This window comes from Cydia amplana, chromosome 17 (genome assembly GCF_948474715.1).
Source record: "Cydia amplana chromosome 17, ilCydAmpl1.1, whole genome shotgun sequence".
Classification (NCBI taxonomy): Eukaryota; Metazoa; Arthropoda; class Insecta; order Lepidoptera; family Tortricidae; genus Cydia; species Cydia amplana.
The window spans coordinates 4,396,517-4,403,733 of record NC_086085.1 but is presented as its reverse complement, the minus strand read 5'-3'; positions in this window follow the sequence as shown (position 1 = coordinate 4,403,733).

The window sequence follows — 7,217 nt, the reverse complement described above, 5'->3', positions numbered from 1 at the left end:
CTGAGCTTAGGCCAATTCTTTCATGAAACCGATGCTGCCAAAAATACGGGGGTGCGGGGGGACGAGGTGAGCGAATCCCGTGCCGTGATTGGTCCGTTCAAAGACACGGACCAATCACGGCACGGGATTGACTCGAAGATGGAGTAAAACTACCCTATGTGTGGCAGAGGGGGTAGCGCGACTATGCTATGTCTAGAGGTTGGATTGTTTGTGTATAAGACCAAACGACACACATTATCTTATCTGTGGTAGTGACGCAAAGGAACGTCAAGTTTTGCCAACCATAATAATTGCTAGTTGCAACGCCCAACGCAGCCGAGAGCGCCCGAAAGGTCCAGTGTCAGCCTATTGACGGGGCGCCATGTTTTTGTGATATTATTATACGTCAACTTTTGGCGCCATCTAAATTAGCTGTCAAATTCGAATTTGAGACACATCTAATACAATAAATTAATCTTTGCTAAATTGAGTTAATTTTTATTTAGTAACGATCAGTACGGCTACCATCAGTTTGGCACTGACATAAACGCCGTCGAGAACCTAATTTACTTTCTATACATCTCGCTCGTACTCGCATATTAGTGCAAACGAGATGTATAGAAAGTAAATTACGTTCTCGAAAGCGTAAATATCAGTTTTGACACTGTCAGTGACTCATGGTACGGGCTCCGAAGTGTCCATAATTTTCACGGTTTTATTTACATAGTTTCACCTCGAGTCATATATTTATGACACTTACGCGTGTTGGTGAAAAGTATTATGTTACATGATATAATTATAAGAATTTTAATTGGTGCTCTTTTTCGGCAAAAATATGGCGACATTATGTACGCACCAATATTTATAAATCTAATCTTCGCTTTTTTTAGCCACTTGACATATGTACACGATCGATAGTTATATTTATTTTTATTTATGTTACTTTTTCGTATTACAAATGTGTATAAGAATGTATTTTTGTAGTAAATGAAATAATTGAATCATATATGTATTTAGATCTTGTTTTTAGTGCTTCCAATAAAAATATAGCTTTCTTGTAAATGCCAAATAATATTGAAGCATATATTCATTACAGTATGTAATTAAATTTTAGTATTAAGTTGAAATGCGATGGATAAGAGCTTTTAATAGATGTAATTTATAATTTATGCAAATGTTTAAATGACTTAATGCCTTCATGTTGTCATGTATGTATAATAAATTTATAATGTAACAAATATTCAACAATGTCTTTCACAAAGTGCCATTTAACAAATCAATAAAATGTAATATTGTCTGAATGCTGGCCTTACTCTAATTAATATAAAATATAATGCATAAGTCAATCAGTGCCTCAATAGCATATATATGTGTAATATTCCAGGTTTTATTATCATTTCCCCTATGTCAGATATTTGTGACAACGCCAATAGAAGATAGTTAAACCTTTTGAACGCCAAGGACACCTAAAGGTGTCCTAACTTGTCGTGTCCACAGCGCATGAACACAAGTGATATAGGGTAATTCGCCAGTAACGGGCCACTTAGTAATTGGCCACCAAATTAATTATATTCACCTATAAACAGAATTCATTTTAGTATAAGGTTTCAATAACTGGCCAGCCATCAATAACTAGCCGTCTTATACTAAAATGAATTCTGTTTATAGGTGAATAGAATTCATTTTTAGTTTATGGTTGCCAGTTACTAAAAGTGGCCAGTTACTGGCGAATTACCCTATGGTGTATGCTGTCAAAATAACTTTCACGCTTTCAAGTAAGGTTTACATTAGCTCGCTGGCACCCGTGACGTTTGCGTTGAGTGACGTTTTTCTGTATGACAAAGCGTTCAAAGGGTTAAAAGCAGTACATACATTTATAACCTCCTAAGGCCCAGCCATACATCCAAAATTTGCCACAGAAATTTGAACCAAAACTGTAGGAAATAGAGTTGATTTTGCGTTGTTTGAAAATTGAACGAAACAAAGCAAAAGCGACTGTGTTTCAATTGAACATGTTTTAAATTACATCGAACTGAATAGGTACAATAGGTAGGACCTTGGGCTTTAGGAGAATAAATATAATTCGCTTATTAAAACCAATTTTGAAATGTATTTTAATTAACCAGGTCTGGTACTAATGTGGCCTTAACTTTTTGAAATTGTTCACATATTGTATGTTTTTGCCTGATGTATATACCGATAGCAAATCATCTTGCATTGTTTTGGTATGTTAGTTTCTAATTTAATGTTGTGTTGTGGCTAGTTCTACTAAAGTCTTTACCCATTTTTACAGGGTAACCCCATTTACTGTAAAATATTTTTGGTTTAGGTACTTTAGTGGAACTAGCCTTTATTTTTATCGTTGACTAATGAATTGTTCTTATTGCAAAATGTTCATGTCAGTGTCAATTTGAGACCGAAGTCTCCAACCCGCATCAGATCTGCGAGAAAGGCAATATAGGAAAAATGCACTATGAATCTTTTTGAGCATATAATGCTTTTAATTTTGTATGTTTATGTAGTGTACCAATGGTGACAAATAACGATAGTTATTTTAGAATATTTTGTACAAAAATTGTATGTACACTTTATTAAATAATACCGTTTATATAATATTACTGAAACATTAAATAAATGTAAGAAATAAGTAACAAATTGTGTTTCATTATATCAGCCACAGCTTCCGTGACACGTCATAAAAATATGAATTTTCAAGCGACATAAGTAAAAAAAAAACACGTCGGTGGCAAACAAGCATGCGGCTCGCCTGATGATAATCAGTCACCGTAGCCTATGGACGCCTGCAATTCCCTTTAAAAACCTGTAGGTACACTTAATTTTTGTTTCTTTGTTAATAATTGTTTTATTAAACTAAATAGTAAATCGATATCGAGTGTGGAGTGACATTGTGGATTGAAGTAAAAGACAGAAGTAAACGAAAAAATCGTTTTATTGAATAAGAGAAAACATTTTAAATATAATTTTCACATTTTTTGTACCTAATACCAGAATTTACCAGAATGAAACTTCGTACAGTTAGATTTGTTGGTTACTTGAGATAGGTACGATGCTGGTCACATTTACCCTATAAATTATGCTACATACTTAGCAATAATATCAGATTGGCTATGCTATTTATTTAAAAAAGAAATGTATGTATGTTACAATGAAAAAACCATCAACGATTGACAACTAAAGGCTCCTTCCTCTACACGATGGGCCAACGCCGGCCACTCCAAGGGACGCATTTATGCGTTAGAGGGAACAAGTGATATTGCTATCTCATTCTACCGCATGGCTGCGTCCCTTGGAGTGGCCGGCGTTGGCCCATCGTGTAGAGGAGCCATAAAACTCACTACTCTCACTTCGTACGAGTATTAAGTGGAGTCCAGACGAGACAATTTTTCGCCAATCTGATGAAATTGTCCGATCGAATTAGGCCGTGCGGACGCAAACGCTAATTTGATTCTCCGATCAAATCAGCAGGTGCGGACACAAAAATGCCAATTTTCGTAGTTAGAAGCCGGGGTTTTAAAATTGGTGATTAAATTGTGTACGTGTGAACGCTAGATGAGATTGGCGCCAATTATTTTCCTGATCAAATCGGTCGATTTGTCCAGCTCGTCTGGACGGCTTTAGTGAGAGCGCAAACAAAATTGAGAGATAATAATAGAAACTGGTAAGGTTAATGAAATATAATAAAGTACCTAAGCCGATCTCTTGAACAGAACAAGATCGTCTCACTTTATATTTCGTCAACTTTATCACATTTAGTTATATCTGTACAGTAAACAAGAAACAGGTAGATTCATACCCTCCTAAGGCCCAAGGTCCTACCTATAGTACCTATTCAGTTCGATGTTATATAAACCATGTACAATTGGAACAGAGTCGCGTTTGATTTGTTTAATTCAATTTTCAAACAACGCAGAATGAACTCTATTTCCTACAGTTTAGGTTCAAATTTCAGTGGCAAATTTTGGATGTTTTGTTTGTATGGCTGGGCCTTAAGCCCTTGCTCGGTCGCCGACAAGCCTTCTAACCGTCTGTCCTTGGTCTGACCTTGGCCAGTTTTGGTCAAATTTTGTTGGAAACAACTGTCTACACGGTCCGTCCAGACCAAGGCCACGCGGTCTGAGGGGCTTGTCGGCGACCGTGTAGCAAGGGCTTTAGGAGGATAATGCATCTTACTCTAACGATGGCTCTCTGTCTTGCAGGACCATGAGTGATTACTCTACCATATTGTTGTCACCACACCGTTAGTGGGGATGCGAGTAGGTACTAAAGCTGGTCAAGCAAATCTTGTCAGTAGAAAGAGGCGCGAAATTCAAATATTCTATGGGACGATATCCCTTCGCGCCTACATTTTTCGAATTTGCCGCTTTTTTCTACTGACAAGATCTGCTTGACCAGCACTATCAACATTATTTTGATGTAGAACTACAAAAATAGGTCCCGACTTTACAATGCTAATTATTGGGTGTACGCTTCTAAAGTAACGATGCTAAGCACGCAGAATTATGTTCATTGACCCGCTTGTATTCTATCGCACGCGCGTAGTTATATTGCTGTGGCCCTTTGCGAGCGGGACAACAATATAATTATGCGCGTCCGATAGAGATAGAAACATTAGGAATCATCACGGGTCATTGTATGATTGTACGATATTTTTCGTCCTTACTTTCGGCTTTAGTGAATTTTTGTTGTCAACCGACTAAATGTAGATGAATGACGTCGAGAGATGGCAGCACTGCTGTATAATCTAGCCAGCAATGTCACCTGAAAGTCACCTATCTCTTTCTAACATTTTTTGCCGTCACGCTCTACAGATAGGTAATACAATAGTTTCACTTAGTACCATCCTCAACTGCTAGACGGAACACATGGGACAATCGAGGTCAATGAAAAAGTGTGTCAATATCATCAATTAAAGTTAATTTTATATAAAATATAATATGACACCTCTTCACTTTGTTCTGTTCAAGTCTGTGCAAAGATAAATTAGACTGACTCTATCTACTAGAGTTTAGCGAGGTGTCACAGCGGTGCGCTGAAACAATCCACCAATAAGAACGCTAATAGGAACGTGCGCACCAATGGGAATGGAGCCACGACGTACCGCTCCGCTACATCGCACAGTTTCGGAGGCCATTTTATAAATGATTAAAACTATTGTAACCTGTTAAGGCCTCATTCGCACGAGCGCTTTTCCAACGCGCGTTTGAATGACACAAATGGATACATATGTATTTATTCACACGATGGCGTTGGCGCTTTTTACCAAGCGGTGTTGGATTTTCGACTTTAAGCCTTGGTCGTTAAATTGAATTTAGCGTGCAGACAGATTCAAGCATTTTTTTAACGCGCGTTGAAAAAGCGCTCGTGTGATGGCGCACTTAGCCCCCATTCCCATGGGCGCTTTTACAACGCGCGTTAAAAAAGCGTTTGAATGACACAAATGGATACATGTGTATATTCACACGACAGCGGTGGCGCTTTTTATAAAGCGTTGTTGGATTTTTGACTTTAAGCCATGATCGTTAAATCGAATTTAGAGTGCGGACAGATTCAAGCGCTTTTTTAGCGCGCGTTGAAAAAGCTCTCGTGCGAATGGGGGCTTACGCCCCGAATGGCGAATGGTGGCACGAGCGCTTTTTCAACGAGCGTTAAAAAAGCGTTTGAATGACACAAATGGATACATGTGTATTTGTTCACACGACGGCGGTGGCGCTTTTTATCAAGCGTTGTTGGATTTTCGACTTTAAGCGTTGGCTGTTATATCGAATTTAGCGTGTGGACGGATTCAAGCGCTTTTTTAACGCGCGTTGAAAAACCGCTCCTGCGAATCCCTTATAATATAATAATAATAATAATATTGCGCCTCACTCTCTCATTAAGCAAAATGTGACATGCAAATACATATTGGACCAAGAAATTGGACAGGTCGAATACCGACCTTAAGCGCTTCACCGTACTTTTCAGTGCGTCTTTGTCGTCAGTTACTGAATTAAGTGTGAAGCGTTTTAGCTACCTAAGCCCCCATTAGCACGGGAGCGTTTTCAATGCACGTTAAAAAAGCGTTTGAATGACATAAATGGATACATGTACACAACACACAACGACATACACACAACGGTGGCGCTTTTTATAAAGCGTTGTTGGATTTTCGACTTTAAGCGTTGGTCGTTAAATCGAATTTAGCGTGTGGACGGATTCAAGCGCTTTTTTAACGCGCGTTGAAAAAGCGCTCGTTAGTATAGTTCGTATTTTTTAGCATTAGAAAGAAGGTAAGCGATCTTGACATGTCCTTTAATTGAAAAACGCTTTTTTTAAATCAGTAACTATTATTTATGAAAGCAGAAGAATATAAATGATCGTATTAGATTCATAATTGTTACATATTCGCCATTATTTATTTTTAAAACGTGTTTTTCAATAAAAAGACACGTCAAGATTGTTTACCTTATTTCTAATGCTAAAAAAAACGAACTATAGGAGGCCTAACTCTGCACAGAATGACAAAAATGTTGCCATATAAATAATTTAAACATAGTTTGAGACACGACTCGCTGGCCAGACTATAACAGCAATTATATGTTTGAAAGAGACTTCCACTTGTATTAGCTTGCTCATACTTATGTAATACAGTGAATGAGGAACTATTTAACATATTGAGAAGAAAGTCTCGATTAGCTACGGAATACGTGTAGTTAATGTACAAAATGTTATGTTCTCTCTTAACTAGATATCGCTGTCCTCTCCGAAACACTTAAAACTAACTTACACTTACAATTTAAATTAAATTACATAATCTACTGTGATGGACTTTCGCTTAAAATTGAATTACATGCTACGATTACTGTACTAGTTAAATTTACAGGTAAGAAGATTAAAATTTAATTTTAGGACGAAAACGTTCGATCTATCGGACGATTTTTTTTTACAAAATACTCCATAAAGGAAAGCGCTATTAGAAACTTTGGCTTTTAGGTATTAATGTTAGCGTAAAATTAGTTTTTAAAACCCTAATGGACTGACGAATTGGACAAAGGACATTTTTTATATTAGGAAAAATATCACAATAGGTACTTGTGACGCCACTGTATTTGGCCGGATTAGTCATTAAATGTCTTAAATTAGAAACTTTTACAGTTTAATATGTCTCTGTTGTCTTCGAATGAAAACTCACAGAAAAAAAATTAAATTGAGACACAAAGACCCAACAATGTGTATGGTCA